We start from the raw sequence: 16,719 nt of genomic DNA, 5'->3' as shown, positions 1-16,719 counted from the left end.
ATCACATGACAGCGGTCGAACTTATCCTTAGTAACTACTCCCTCCGTTCCTAAATACTTGTCTTTCTAGGCATTTGAACAAGTGACTACATATGAAGCAAAATGAGTGAATCTACACTCTAAAATATGTCTACATACATCCGTATGTAGTAGTCATTTTAAATGTCTAGAAAGACAAATATTTAGGAACGGAGGGAGTAGTGGACTAAGGAATTTTCTCAATTATGGAGGTGGTAAAAGAGTTCGTCGTAAAGGGTTACGTCGATACAAACTTTGACACTAATCCGGTTGACTCTGAGTAGTAAACCGGATTCGTATAGTAGAACAGTTATTTGGAATAGCTCCAAATAGAACGTGGTAGCTGCATCTGGGAGATGACATAGAGATTTGTAAAGAACACACGGATCTAAAAGATTCAGACCCGTTGACTATAACATCTCTCACAAGCATAACATGATCAAACCCAGAACTCATCGAGTGTTAATCACATGGTAATGTGAACTAGATTATTGACTCTAGTAAACTCTTTGGGTGTTAGTCACATGGGGATGTGACCTTGAGTGTTAATCACATAGCGACGTGAACTGGATTATTGACTCTAGTGCAAGTGGGAGACTGTTGGAAATATGCCCTAGAGGCAATAATAAATTGATTATTATTATATTTCCTTGTTCATGATAATCGTTTATTATCCATGCTAGAATTGTATTGATAGGAAACTCAGATACATGTGTGGATACATAGACAACACCATGTCCCTAGTAAGCCTCTAGTTGACTAGCTCGTTGATCAATAGATGGTTACGGTTTCCTAACCATGGACATTGGATGTCATTGATAACGGGATCACATCATTAGGAGAATGATGTGATGGACAAAGACCCAATCCTAAGCCTAGCACAAGATCATGTAGTTCGTATGCTAAAGCTTTTCTAATGTCAAGTATCATTTCCTTAGACCATGAGATTGTGCAACTCCCGGATACCGTAGGAGTGCTTTGGGTGTGCCAAACGTCACAACATAACTGGGTGGCTATAAAGGTACATTACAGGTATCTCCGAAAGTGTCTGTTGGGTTGGCACGAATCGAGACTGGGATTTGTCACTCCGTGTAAACGGAGAGGTATCTCTGGGCCCACTTGGTAGGACATCATCATAATGTGCACAATGTGATCAAGGAGTTGATCACGGGATGATGTGTTACGAAACGAGTAAAGAGACTTGCCGGCAACGAGATTGAACAAGGTATCGGGATACCGACGATCGAATCTCGGGCAAGTATCGTACCGCTAGACAAAGGGAATTGTATACGGGATTGATTAAGTCCTTGACATCGTGGTTCATCCGATGAGATCATCGTGGAACATGTGGGAGCCAACATGGGTATCCAGATCCCGCTGTTGGTTATTGACCGGAGAGTCATCTCGGTCATGTCTGCATGTCTCCCGAACCCATAGGGTCTACACACTTAAGGTTCGATGACGCTAGGGTTATAGAGATATTAGTATGCGGTAACCCGAAAGTTGTTCGGAGTCCTGGATGAGATCCCGGACGTCACGAGGAGTTCCGGAATGGTCCGGAGGTAAAGATTTATATATGGGAAGTCTTGTTTTGGTCGCCGAAAAAGTTTCGCGCATTATCGGTATTGTACCGGGAGTGCTGAAAGGGGTCCGGGGGTCCACCAAGGGGGTCCACCTGCCCCGGGGGGCCACATGGGCTGTAGGGGTGTGCGCCTTGGCCTATATGGGCCAAGGGCACCAGCCCCAAGAGGCCCATGCGCCAGGAGATCAAGAAAGGAAGAGTCCTAAAAGGGGAAGGCACCTCCTAGGTGCCTTGGGGAGGATGGACTCCTCCCTGGCCGCACCCTTCCTTGGAGGAAGGGCCAAGGTTGCGCCCCCCCCTCTCCCTTGGCCCTATATATAGTGGGGGGAAGTAAGGGCAGCCTAACATAAGCCCTGGCGCCTCCCTCTCCTTCCCATGACACATCTCCCTCCTCCCGCAGCGCTTGGCGAAGCCCTGTTGGAATCCCGCTACTCCCACCACCACGCCGTCGTGCTACTGGATCTCCATCAACCTCTCCTCCCCCCTTGCTGGATCAAGAAGGAGGAGACATCGCTGCTCCGTACGTGTGTTGAACCTGGAGGTGCCGTCCGTTCGGCGCTAGGATCATCGGTGATTTGGATCACGACGAGTACGACTCCATCAACCCCGTTCTCTTGAACGCTTCCGCGCGCGATCTACAAGGGTATGTAGATCCACTCCTCCCTCATTGCTAGATGACTCCATAGATTGATCTTGGTGACACGTAGGAAAATTTTGAATTATTGCTACGTTCCCCAACACTTATTGTTGTCCGAAGACGCGTTTGCCCATAGTTCGGTCCAGCCGAACACTGAGCACTTTGAATTTTCTGCATTGAATAGGCAATGCAGTAGCCCCCGAGACACTAGTCGGGTGGCAACACCAGATCAGGGGATCGATACGCCCCTTTTAATATTAGTGAATGATAAGCCCGAAGCCCAGTAGCCCCCGCGCCTTAATGTGGGCACGGGTGGCTGAATTAAGGATCGATATCCAAAGTAAAATTACAAATTATGTGTAATGACTCTACATATCCAAGTACTTTACATCATTAATGCTCGGATCCACATTGTACAAAACTTTGTTGACCGACCATCGGCTTCAACCTCCTCGGCTAGAAGCCGGGGAGTGTTTGTCCTACTTTATGAAGCTGTTATAAGGGCAAAGATTTATGGAAAACAAGGCAATCCAGCCATACGGTTTTATAAACAACGATATGCAGAGAGATATGAAACATGTAAGTGCATCTAGTACCACCCCTAGTTGGTTTTGGAGTATTGACGACAAACCTAGTTGAGGGACTAATGTGTTTGTGAGAATTGCAAGATAACACAGGTAGAAGTCCCTCATTGATTCGGTTTACTAACAGAGAAGACCCCTAAAAATGTATGAAGACATTGAAGTCAAAGGTGGTATATGAAGATATTCACATTGAAGACTATGACATGAGAAGACACTATATGAAGCCTATGGAGCTCGAAGACTTAGATCTTTCGTAGTTCTTTTTCTTTTGTGTTGAGTCATAGGAACCACCGTACTGTTAAGTGGGGTCCAAGAGAACCAGTCAGAATGACTGAAGTGATGCCTAAACCGAAAACATATGTCTTCGAGTGAAGACTATGAGAGCGGATCTTGTCCAGAGTCGGGCAAGTCAGCTTTGCTTGTAGCCCAAGTAAAGTTGTCGTGTGAGTTTGAAATCTGACCGTTGGAACACGTGTCAGTTCCTTAGTGACCCAGGGTCATTTCGGACAAATCAGGTCGGGTTGCCAAGTGGCTATAAATAGCCCACCCCCTACAACCATAAACGGTTGGCTGCTCAGATTGAAAGCACGGCTTTTGTCGTTTGAGAGCAACCCACCTCGAAGCCTTTGAGAGAGAATTCCTTGCGAGGATAAAAGCCCTAACCACGAGAGCCAGAGAGAATTGGGCATCACTTAAGTCTTCTTGTCTGTGTGATCTGAAGACTTATTACACTTGAGGACTGTGCATCCTCCAGCCAGTTAGGCGTCGCGTTCTGAGCATCCAAGAGACATTGTGGATTGCCAGTGAACGAAGTCTATGAAGGTTTGGGAGTCTACCTTGAAGACTTACCAGAGTGATTGGGCGAGGTCTATGTGACCTTAGCTCAAGGACAATACGGTGAGGACTGGGTGTCCTGAGCTGCGTGTTCAGGACTGGGTGTCCGGGACTGTGTGTCCTAAGGTTTAAATACCTAGCCGCTCCAACCAGATGTACAGTTGTCACAGCAACCGGAACTGGTCCAACAAATATTGTCTTCAACGAGTCACTGGTTTCATCTTCACTTCACTTTACTTACCGTTACTCCTTGTGAAGTCATTGTATGTTTGCACTATCATTTGTCTTCACTGAGTGACTGCGTGTTCTGTTTGGCTTCACCATATCTTCCTACATGATCCTTACTACCTAGCTGCTATTAGTCTTTGTGCTTTCACTTCATTGAATACTTGACTATGGTTTGCCTAGTGTAGTCTACCTTCCACTGCATGGTAATAGGTTTAACTTTATCGTTTGTCTTCAAAACTCCCAGGTTCTGAAGACTTTCATAAAAATCGCCTATTCACCCCCCCCTCTAGTCGATATAACGCACGTTCAATTGGTATCAGTGCTAGGTGCTCCCTTGTTCTGTGTGATTCGGTTTAACCACCTAGAGTTTTAGCTATGTCGACTACAGGGATAATTAAAGTCTTCGCTGCGTGCCCTGTCTTCGATGGAACTGAATATCCCTACTAGAAGAATAAGATGCGCATGCATCTTGAAGCCATTGACGTCGACCTATGGTATGTCATCGAGAACGGCGTTCCCAAGGCTGGAGAAGGTGTCACTGCTGCTGATGTCAAGAAATTCGTTCAACTGGACTCTACTGCCAAGAATATCATATGTGGTCATCTGACCAAAGGACAGTATGGCCGTGTGAGTGCTTTGAAGACATCCAAGCTGGTCTGGGACTGGCTCTCCAAGGTCAATGAAGGCATCTCAACACAGAGAGATCAGAGAATCAGTGTCCTTCGCAACCGCTTCAAGCGAAATGACAATGAGAATGTCCAGCACACATTTGACCGACTCACTGACATCACAAATGAGCTTCAAGCCCTCGGCGCCATTAAGATTACCAAACACGAAGTCGTCAAGATGCTGCTGAGATCACTTGATAGTTTGTTTGACATCCTGGCCCTGATGATTCAAGAACGTCCTAATTTCAAGACACTCAATCCGTCTGACATACTTGAGAGGCTCAACACACATGAGTTTCAGCTTTCAGAGAAAAGAGATATCTACGGTCCAAACAAAGGGCGAACTCGTGCCTTGAAGGCAAAAGCTGTCTCCTCATCTGAAGAAGAATCTGACAGTAGTTCTGATGATCCTGAAGACATTGGAAGGGAACTTGCTATGCTTGTCAAGAAGTTCCAAAAATTCACCAAGAAGAAAGGCTTCAGAAAGTCTTCCCGGTCAAGTTCAAGGAATGATGAAGCTCCTGCTCATGACTACAAGAAGAAAACATGTCACAAGTGCAAGAAACTTGGCCACTTCATCTCTGAGTGTCCACAGTGGGACAATGAGAACAAAAAGAAAAAGAAGAGCAAGGAATATGACTCTGACGACAAGAAGAAGAAGAAGAAATACTCAAAGTCTTCTTCCAAGTCTTCCTCGAAGTCTTCATCACACAAGAAGAGCTCATCTGGCAAGGCACGTGCGTTTGTTGGCAAGGAAATGGATTCAGAGGAGGAGTCTACTTCTGAGGAGGCGGAGGTGGAGTCTGAGGAGGAATCCGACTCAGGCGTCGCAAGTCTGGCTACAGCATACGTTGCCAAGTCCATCTTCAACACTGAAGACAATGACTTCATCACCGACATCGATGCAAATGACAAGGACTACTCCGCTTCTACCTACTGCTTCATGGCACGCGGTGCCAAGGTAAACACACGCACTACTCACTATCAAACATCTAGTGACGATGACTCTGATTGTGGTTCAAAACATAGCTACAAAACACTTGCTAAAATTGCAACTGAACAACAGAAAGCTATGGAACATATTCAAAAACTGTTAGACAAAAGCGATGATCTGTTAGGTGCTGAAATGACTTGATCTGAATCCTTAATTGAAGACATAAAAAATCTTCACGTTAAGTATCAGGAACTTGAAAGTCGTCATGAAACTCTCTCAACAGCTCATGAAAAGCTTTCCTATGATTATCTTCAAAGGAAGCAAGATCTTGAGAAATTGAGAGCGGTTCATGAAGATCTTCAAACGGAAAACGAGTCACTTCGCGCCAAATAGATCAGTCTCGCTCAGGAAGGATTTGAACCACCATGTCTTAAATGCATTGAGCGTGATAATGCTACTTCTGTTGCTGAATGTTCTACTGCTACTGTTGTTGCAATATCTTCAACTATTGATGTGGTAACTAACCCCTCTGCTGAGGATACCACCGCTATTGCTGATGAGAATGCTAGGTTGAAGACATTGCTTGAAACAGGGATGTACAAAAGTCTTAAAGGGCACAGACGCTATGTGATGTCCTGAAAAAGCAGATTCTGAACCGAAACTCTAGGAAAGAGGGTGTAGGGTTCGTAAGGAAAATGAATGCAGATGGCTCTTACTGGAAACCTGAGCAGTACCCCAAAACCATGTGGGTTGCTGCAAAGGAACCTTCAGCAGATCCATCCAATCTATCTGGCTTCACTTGTGCTAACCCCATTATCATTGATGAATCCTTTGATGCAAACTATATACTGTTTAAGAATCAGAATGGTGAAGTATTTGCCGGGTACATTGGTACTAACTGCAGAAATGGACAGCCTATGAAGAAGATCTGGGTTCCGAAAAGGTGTCTGGAGAGTCTTCCTGTGAATGTCATCATGACACCTCACGTGAAGAAGACAAACCTCAGACCAAAGGCTTCATACGGTCCAAAGGCTTCATACAGACAGAGGACTCACCTGAGTCGCACTAACGCAAATGTTTTTCAGGGAAACCATACTCGGGCATATGAATATGAGAGCGGTTCATCAAACCGCCATGTTCATAAGACCAAGGACTATTCTGCTTATTCTTATGAGTACTATTGTCCGCCTGCAAGACTGTTTGCTAAGGCTTCAAAGCCAAAATTCTCAGATGCTGCACTTAGACTTATTGCTTCTAAGCCGCCCTTGATGTGGGTGGCTAAGAAAGCTTAACTCTCTTTTGCAGGGAAAGATCTCCAGCAGAAAACCAAAATCGTCTGACGCTATTGCTGGGGACCTTAAACATCTTGTAGGGCGCAAGATCAAATGCCCAAATGGTCTTACTATGTACTTCATACCTGAATCGCTTGCTACTCTCCCTATTAGTCCTAACCTGGATCTAAGCTTTCATAACCCACTGGTTCATCAAATTTTTTTGCTTCACAATACTCTTGGTGAAGCCTATCCCCCTAACTGCACTGTAGGGTACGACACCAGCGTCTTCAGAATGGATTATTGACAGTGGGTTTACAAATCACATGACTGGCAAAAGAAGTCTTCTTATGGACTCAACCTTACGTCCATCCGACAAGAGCCACATCACATTTGCTGACACTGGTAAAAGTAAGGTATTGGGTCTAGGTAGAGTTGCAATCTCAAGGGATCAACACATGGATAAAGTCATGCTTGTTGAATCCCTTGGCTTCAACTTAATGTCTGTCTCAATGCTTTGCGATTTGAACATGATCGTAATGTTTGGAAAATATCGTTGCCTTGTACTAATGGAATCTGACAAGTCTCTAGTGTTTGAAGGGTATCGAAAAGATGATTTGTACGTGGTAGATTTCTCAGCAGGGCCACAGCTTTGCAGTATGTCTTCTAGCAAAGGCTTCAGAATGCTAGCTCTGGCATCGGAGGCTTGGACATGCTGGCATGAGGAACCTCCACACCCTTGCGAAGAAGAAGCATGTCATAGGCATTGAGGGCGTCAAGTTCAAGAAAGACCACTTGTGCGGTGCCTGTGAAGCAGGGAAGATGACGAGGGCCAAACATCCCTCGAATACAATCATGACCACTACTCGACCCTTCGAACTGCTTCACATGGATCTTTTCGGGCCCACTCATTACTCAACTCTAACTACTACTGCTTGCCTCTATGGCTTCGTTATTGTTGATGATTATTCTAGATATACTTGGGTGCACATAATCCTTTACAAGACTGAAGTGCAGGATGTCTTCAGACGCTTCGCCAATCGAGCTATGAACAATTTTGGTGCCAAGATAAAGCACATCAGAAGTGACAATGGCACTGAATTCAAGAACACTGGCCTTGATACATATCTTAATACCTTGGTCATCACACATGAAATCTCAGCCCCGTACGTGCCACGGCAGAATGGCGTCGTCGAACACGAGAACGGAACACTAATTGAGATGGCCAGAACGATGCTAGATGAATACAAGACCCCAAGAAAATTCTAGCCCGAAGCCATTGATACTGCATGCCATACAATCAATCGTGTTTATCTTCACAAGCTACTGAACAAGACATCTTATGAGCTCCTTACTGGCAAGAAGCCAAATGTCAGTTACTTCAGAGTATTTGGCGTAAGGTGCTGGATCAAGGACGCACATCACACCTCAAAATTTGCACCAAAAGCACATGAGGGTTTTATGCTTGGATATGGAAAGGATTCGCACTCCTACAGAGTCTTCAATCTCTTTCATTACAAAGTGGTTGAAACAGTGGATGTGCGGTATGATGAGACCAACGGTTCACAAAGAGAGCAGCTGCCAAATGTGCTAGATGAAGTTCCATCCAGTGAATCAATCAAGCTAATGGGAACTGGAGAAATTATACCTTCTAAAGCTCATCCTGAAGAAGAACTTATCATTTCAGCACCTGATCAACATGAAGACAATGCTTAGCCTGAAGACATTCCTTCCAACAACGACAATGAACAGCAAGAGCAAAGTCTTCGCCCTGTACATCCTCACGTTGCCAATGAAGTGCATATTGAAAGAATAATTGATAGCATCAATGCACCTGGTCCACTCACTCGTTCAAGGGCAACTCAGCTAGCAAATTTCTGTGGGCACTTCGCATTCATCTCAATAGCAGAACCCAAGAAAGTTGAAGAAGCCTTCATGGAACCTGAATGGATTCAAGCTATGCAAGAAGAGCTTCAACAGTTTGAGCTGAATAATGTATGGGAACTGGTTAAGCGTCCTGATCCACGGAAGCACAATATAATAGGCACCAAATGGATATACCGCAACAAGCAAGATGAGCATGGTCAAGTTGTCAGAAACAAAACTCGTCTCGTTGCTCAAGGATATACTCAAGTGGAAGGCATTGACTTCGATGAAACATTTGCTCCTGTGGCTAGACTTGAAGCCATACGCATACTGCTGGCCTATGCAAATCATCATAACATACTTCTATATCAAATGGATGTGAAGAGTGCCTTTCTCAATGGCAAGATTGAAGAAGAAGTGTATGTTGCACAACCGCCTGGCTTTGAAGATCCAAAACATCCTGACATGGTATACAAGCTCAACAAGGCACTGTATGGCCTCAAACAAGCCCCTCGGGCCTGGTATGACACACTCAAATACCTCCTGAAGAGCAAAGGCTTCATACTTGGTTTCCTAGATCCCACTCTTTTCACGAAGACATATGATGGTGAACTGTTTGTGTGCCAAATATATGTGGATGACATTATCTTCGGCTGCACCAATCAGAAGTACAGTGAAGAGTTTGGATATATGATGCAAGAGCAATATCAGATGTCCATGATGGGGGAGCTGAAGTTCTTCCTCGGTCTTCAAATACGACAACAACGCAATGGCATCTTCATATCTCAAGAGAAGTATCTCAAAGATTGCCTGAAGAAGTTCGGTATGCAAGACTGCAAAGGCTTCACAGCACCAATGCCAGCCAAACATCATCTGGGTCCTGACGACAATGGTAAAGAGTTTGATCAAAAGGTATACCACTCCATGATTGGTTCTTTACTTTATCTATGTGCATCTAGGCCAGATATTATGCTTAGTGTTTGCATGTGTGCTCGATTTCAAGCGGCACCAAAGGAGTCGCATCACTTAGCTGTGAAGCGAATTCTTCGATATTTGGCTCACACCCCAACTCTAGGATTATGGTATCCAAAGGGCTCAGAGTTTGATCTGGTTGGATTCTCGGATGCTGATTATGCTGATAAAGTTGATCGCAAGTCTACATCAGGCACATGTCACTTTCTGGGATGATCACTTGTATGTTGGTCTTCAAAGAAGCAGAACTATGTATCTCTCTCCACTGCTGAATCTGAATACATTGCTGCTGGATCTTGCTGCGCTCAGCTTCTATGGATGAAGCAAACACTCAAGGACTATGGCATTCATCTAAAGCAAGTACCACTTTACTGCAACTACGAAAGCGCCATCAAGATTGCCAACAACCCAGTTCAGCACTCGAAGACAAAGCACATTGAAATTCGTCATCACTTTTTCAGAGATCATGTTGTGAAGGAAGACATTGATATCATACACGTCAACACTGAAGAGCAATTGGCAGATATCTTCACCAAGCCCTTGGATGAGAAGAGGTTTTGCAAGTTACGGTGTGAGCTAAATATCCTGGAATCCTCAAATGTCCTGTGATCAGGCACACATCCTAACCCTTATGCATATTGATGACTTAGATGTGCAACACACGAAGTAAAGTATATCTTCAATCAATGAAGACATACATTCTAAGTGTGAATACATTAATGTGGAATTTGACTTCGGAGCACCACGATAATTGTGCGCCGTTTCTGGGTCTAATACTTCCTATACGGTGGGTAACGCCACCACCAAACGTTCTATTTTGAAGTGTTTCACTCATGGCGTTACCTTGCAATGTCTTCACATTTGGTTTGGCTTTTATCTCAACATACTTTCATGATTATCTTCACTATGTTGATTATATATATATATATATATATGCTAGTGTTCTGTCCTCTACAGCATTCACTTATAGCTATGTCTTCATGTTGAATCTTTTGAACTAAGTGAATGTGATCGGACCCTAACCTCTCTATGCTTTCTATCTCAAACTCTATCTCCCCAAGTCATATGCATTCTATTGAAACTGTCGAATGTCTTCTCTGCGTCCTTGTCAGTAGAAGATACAGAGACAACCATTAAGTCCGTTTTCAATGCTCATTCCTCCACATGAAATCCAGAGAAGTAGGAATGACCACCCGACAAACCAGGCGTGCGTGGGACGTGGAACAAACCCCAAAATTCCGCATAATGGCCACGTGTTCCTCAGATGCGAATCGCTAGGGGCACCTGTGTACTAGCACAGTGCCACCCCTGTGCCTATAAATACACACTCACATCGGTCATTATCTCTTCTTCCACCCTCGCACAAACCCTAGCGCCACCGCTAGCCCTCGACGACGCCGGCGACGAAGCGCTTCGCTGCCGCAACCTCTCCGACACCGTCTTCACGCTGACCGCGGACATCATCCTCTCCGCCGTCGCCGTAGGTGTCCTCCGTCGCCAAGTTAGGGCACGGAAGATCAAACTGCTCGGCCTCATCTTACACTCCGTCTAGCAGTTCTTAGTGTGGTAAATAAAACTTCCTCTTTTTACAACACCATTGATCCTATGGATTTGTCACTTTCTACCACAAGCAGTTTTTGTTCACACAAGCTAGATCTCTCTCATACTGCATCTCATAACATGCCTAGTATATTCACTTGTGCTTCACAAAGTAGTTAGATTCCTCACTTGTACTGATCTGTGGATTCATACAAATCTGGAACCAACTTCTTATCTATGAGTGAATGTCTTCGCACGATGAGGTCAATGTCTTCTAAACTGATTTATCTTCAAAATCTTCTGAGAATGCATATGACCTCTTCCCCTTCCCTAGCACCTTAATGCTATCACAAGTACATGTCCGTGGGAGAATCCTTTGGTTCTCATAGTCTGCATTCATTTGCAGAATTCTTACAGCATCACATAAATTCTCCCGAAGCCAGTTCCTGTTGGTCCAGCAAATGAAAACCTTTGAAGCCTTTGAACGTCTTGATGCCTTTGAAGTTAAAGTTTATGGCTTCAGATAAAGCAGCAAGGAAGGGTGGCAGAAAGCGTCGTGGTGAGACCTCCAGAGATCTGCCAGATGAACTCTCAGAAATGTACAAGACAGATCCTGAAGAGGATTACAGTCAGCGCAAGACGCGAATCCAATGGATTCGAAGATATTGGGCAGAACAATGGTTCAAATATAGATTTGTGACCCAGGAGTATGCTGAGAAAAACGCCATCAAGAGATCGTGGGGAGACATCCTATTCAAGAATCTTCTACCCAGGTCCAGAGATGAAGCCATTGCTCAAGGCTTCTATCCATGCATGGTCCGTGGACCACAGCCTGCTGATGCACACTCGTTGTCACTGCTATGGTGTCATGACGACAATCTGTTCAACCACAACTTCCAGTTTGCTCAGAACTTAGCGAAGCAGAACAAAAAGACTTTTGGGTTAGACTTCAACCCTGGCCCCTCAGCACCAAGGGCAGATGGCACACGACATGCAGAACCCAATGTCATTGGTCCTTTCGCCAACCTTGAAGGCCTCATCACCTACATCTTGGTTCAAGGGACAGCAGTGAATGAGCCTGCAGCTGACACTGAGTTTGATGACCCGCCTACAGTGCCGAAGCCAAAGCAGTTGAAGAAGCCAAAAGCTTCAAAGCCGGCCCCTTCACCAAAAATCTCAAGGGCGAAGCCATTGGCAACTGCACCTCCTGAAGACAGTGTGCAGTCTGAAGACTTATCACGCGTCTCCAAGCCCCAGAAGGCCAAGATGCCTCTGTCTCACATTGGCAAAGAGCTAACAGTTGCTGCCATTCTGCGCAACGACGACATTGATCTTTCAAGTGATGAAGATCTTGCAGATGACGCTCTTGAGCAACTCATCAAGAGCAAAGAAGAAGCAGAAATCTTCAATGATCTGCCTCTCTTTGATGTCACCATCATCCACAACTTCATTGACGAGTGGTTTGAAACGCCAAACATCAGCTTTGAAGATCTGCAGCTACCCATTGGCCTCAGTGTCGCCTTCCAAGGCACCATTGCTTCAGAACTTGCTATTGCCCAGCGCATTGTTGAACTGAAGCAGAAGATTGACTATGAAAAGGCTCAGTTCAAGAAGCATATGGCCAAGCTCAGCGTGCAAGAAGTGAAGAACTTCAATACAATGATGCACGAGCTCAAGGAAGCCTTTGTGAAGAAGCGTGCAGAAGCTCAGGGTTCACGTGAGCGCATGAAGACTCTGGCTGACAGATGTGTGCAAGCCTATAATGAGGCTGAGAAGCGCAAGGCACTTGGGCGTCCTGGCATTGACCCCAGGATGGCCGCAAAGAAGAAGAAGAAGCCTGCTACGGCTGAACCTAATGCACCAAGGCAAGAAGCAGTTCCAATTCTCTTCCCAACTAGACTGACTGGCTCGAAGCCAAAAAGCCGGTCAACAGCTTCAGAGCTCAAGAAGACAAGGACTGCTGAGGCTGAAGCCAGGAAGAGGAAACACTCTGAAGCCTCTCCTACTGCCCCCTCCAAGAATAAGAGGAAGACCAAGAAAGCTCGGGCTGCTTCCACAGAGCCCTTGATAGTTGAACCCATTTCTATGGTCTATCCTGAAGCTGAACGACAACTGACAATTCATGAGCCTGCTTCCACAAAGGCTCATGAAGCTGAAGACATTCCAGCAGCTGATCCCATCGCTGCTGATGACATTGGTCAACATGACAATGTAGAAGATGGTGCAGTCATTCCTCAGCATGAAAACAGTGAACTCATCAGCATTGGTCGTCCACTGACGCCAATTGCACAGGATGCTTCCTGGGCGGATCGCCCACAAGAGGAAGAAGACTATGAGGCCCAGCCCACTCCAACTCTACAGGCGTCATCTGTGTTCCGCGGGCTTCACAAAGGTCCAAGGCCTCAAGTCTCTGCTGAAGACATTCCAGCTGCATCAGCCGCAGAAGAAGGAGTCCCACAAGATCCCACTCCCCTGTCCCACCAAGAAGCAGTTCTCTAGGAGAATGTGATTGTGACCGACCCTCCAGCTAGTCAAGTGGAGGATGAAAATCGTGAGGCTGCCACAACCACCAATGAAGCTAATGTGGAGCCCTCCCCAGCAAAAGCTTCAGAAGACAGCGAAGCTACTGATCCCGCCACTTCTTTTCCTGAGTCTGCTGCTGGTCCCCAATTCAACTATCATGTTGAGCACAGGCCTCAGGTCCAGAAGCCAATCCCAAGACTGCCAAGGTTTTTAGGTCCTGCATCAGCACCTGGCTCCTTCAACATCAATGGCTTCAGGGCAGACAACACGTTCTTCAATAGCTCCAGGAACCCCTACTCAAGGGAAAGGATATCATCTGATCGGTTCTGGAGTTATCCTCAGCGAAGCTATTACTCTTGCATTCTGTACAACCAAGGTTGCATCTTCCCACACAAGCGCCTTAACGTTGAAGCTATAGCTGGTCTGCCCTGTCTGGAAGAAGCTTTAGATTGCTTCAAGGAAGTTGGACTACTGCCGTTCATTACTAACGAAGAGCATTGGAATGAAGAGCTGATGCTTCAATTCTATGCCACACTTCACATCAGAGGGTACAGCAGAGATCCAAAGACTTGGGTCCTGGAGTGGATGACTGGCAACGTTCATCATGAAGCCAATGCATTTGACATCATTGAGCTCACTGGCTTGCCCATTCCTGGCGATCTCTTCGAGCAAGGCTGTCAGCTGCATGCTGAAGCTATTGAGAGCATCTTTTAGCGGCCAGAACCTGATATGAGTCAAATGCTCAGCATGATGAAGCCATTGCCCCAAGATGCTGCTTATCCCACAGAGTTCTTCGTTGAAGACCTTGAGTACCTGCCCAGAACTATCTATCACATCATCAGGCGAACTCTCTGGCCTATCAAAGGGCACTCTCCAAATGCCAAGCTTCAGGGTGCAATGAAGACTTTGGTCTTCTATATACTTCATGGCAAATGCTTCAATGCACAGGACTTCTTCATACGCCAACTTGATGCATCAGGCATTGATCTGTTTTGTTTGAAGCTCTACGCCCCTTGGGTCATGCGGCTGATCAAGCTACACTCCGCCATGTCGTATCAGCCCTCAGCCCGAAACCATCGGATCTTCTTGCCTGACGTGGACATGTCTACTGAAGCCATGTATTCTGAGCCTGCCAAGCAACCTCTAAGTCTTCAGAATGCAGAACATCAGAGTTTTACTCAGAATGTTGAAGGCGTTGAAGCAGTTTCTCGGGTGTATCCTTTGGCTGGCACTACACGTGCACCACACCCTGCTTCCACTGAAGCCACTGACAGTGCCACTGCTCCAAGACCCAAGAAGCGCGCTCGTGTTCTCAACGACCGAGAGCTTCTTGTAGCTCTACATCACAAACATGATAGGCATCATGACTGGCTGAAGCGTCAGATGAAAAGCCTCTTGGTGGATGTTAATCGCACTCGAAATCTTGCCACCAAGAATGCTTTCGTTGCCCATGAAACCTGTCGCCGCACATGGAAAGGGATCACGATGATGTGTTCTGAAGCTGATCTTCAAGAGGATGGCTTCACTGAGAGATTCAAGTTTGACTCCACACCTCCTCGAAGGGCTGTGCTGCTAGGAACTCCATCCCTTGAAGACTCTGAGTTCTCTTCCTCTGCTGCCACAGTGACTGCCAGAATTATTGAGGAAGAAGACGATGCTACTTCACCGCCACCTCCTTCAGCACCTCCAAGCTCTTCTGCACCACCAAACAACACCAACAACCCTGCTACTTCACCTACTCCTCATGGGAACGAGTAGAGGCTCTATGTCTTCAAACCTTTTTGGTCATTACTGACAAAAGGGGGAGAAGCATATGAGATTGATAGTCTTCAAGCGGGTCCATATGGGCGGGTGCTTTATATTTTGCTTCGTGCTTACAACTCTCGTTTGTGCTACATTTGGTTCTTATGAGTTGTAACACTTAAACTAGATGGTCGTCTGCTACTTATTTGCCACCTTGTTTTGCGAAGATAAATTCTGCACTTAGCTCATTCTACAGACGTCCATTTTCCATTATGCATGTCATTATCTTCATATACTTTCACACGCATAGTGGATTGTCATCATAAGTTGAAGTGGATCTCCACAAGCACAACCTGCCATGTGCATTTGCATTCCAAAAGCAAATTAACTTATATGCACATCTTCAGGGGGAGCCCTTGCAACTTATGAAGACAATTCCTTATCCTTTACAATTTCACAGATTATATTCCTCGTTGAAAACTTCAACTAGTTTGTCATCAATCACCAAAAAGGTGGAGATTGTAAGTGCATCTAGTGCCATCCCTAGTTGGTTTTGGAGTATTGACGACAAACCTAGTTGAGGGACTAATGTGTTTGTGAGAATTGCAGGATAACACAGGTAGAAGTCCCTCATTGATTAGGTTTTACTAACAGAGAAGACCCCTAAAAATGTATGAAGACATTGAAGTCAAAGGTGGTATATGAAGATATTCACATTGAAGACTATGACATGAGAAGACACTATATGAAGCCTATGGAGCTCGAAGACTTAGATCTTTCGTAGTTCTTTTTCTTTTGTGTTGAGTCATAGGAACCACCGTACTGTTAAGTGGGGTCCAAGAGAACCAGTCAGAATGACTGAAGTGATGCCTAAACCAAAAACCTATGTCTTCGAGTGAAGACTATGAGAGCGGATCTTGTCCAGAGTCGGGCAAGTCAGCTTTGCTTGTAGCCCAAGTAAAGTTGCCGTGTGAGTTTGAAATCTGACCGTTGGTACACATGTCAGTTCCTTAGTGACCCAGGGTCATTTCGGACAAATCAGGTCAGGTTGCCAAGTGGCTATAAATAGCCCACCCCCTACAACCATAAACGGTTGGCTGCTCAGATTGAAAGCACGGCTTTTGTTGTTTGAGCGCAACCCACCTCGAAGCCTTTGAGAGAGAATTCCTTGCGAGGATAAAAGCCCTAACCACGAGAGCCAGAGAGAATTGGGCATCACTTAAGTCTTCTTGTCTGTGTGATCTGAAGACTTATTACACTTGAGGACTGTGCATCCTCCAGCCGGTTAGGCGTCGCGTTCTGAGCATCCAAGAGACATTGT

This window comes from Triticum dicoccoides, chromosome 3A (assembly GCF_002162155.2).
Source record: "Triticum dicoccoides isolate Atlit2015 ecotype Zavitan chromosome 3A, WEW_v2.0, whole genome shotgun sequence".
Classification (NCBI taxonomy): domain Eukaryota; kingdom Viridiplantae; phylum Streptophyta; class Magnoliopsida; order Poales; family Poaceae; genus Triticum; species Triticum dicoccoides.
Note: the sequence above shows the minus strand (reverse complement) of the source record.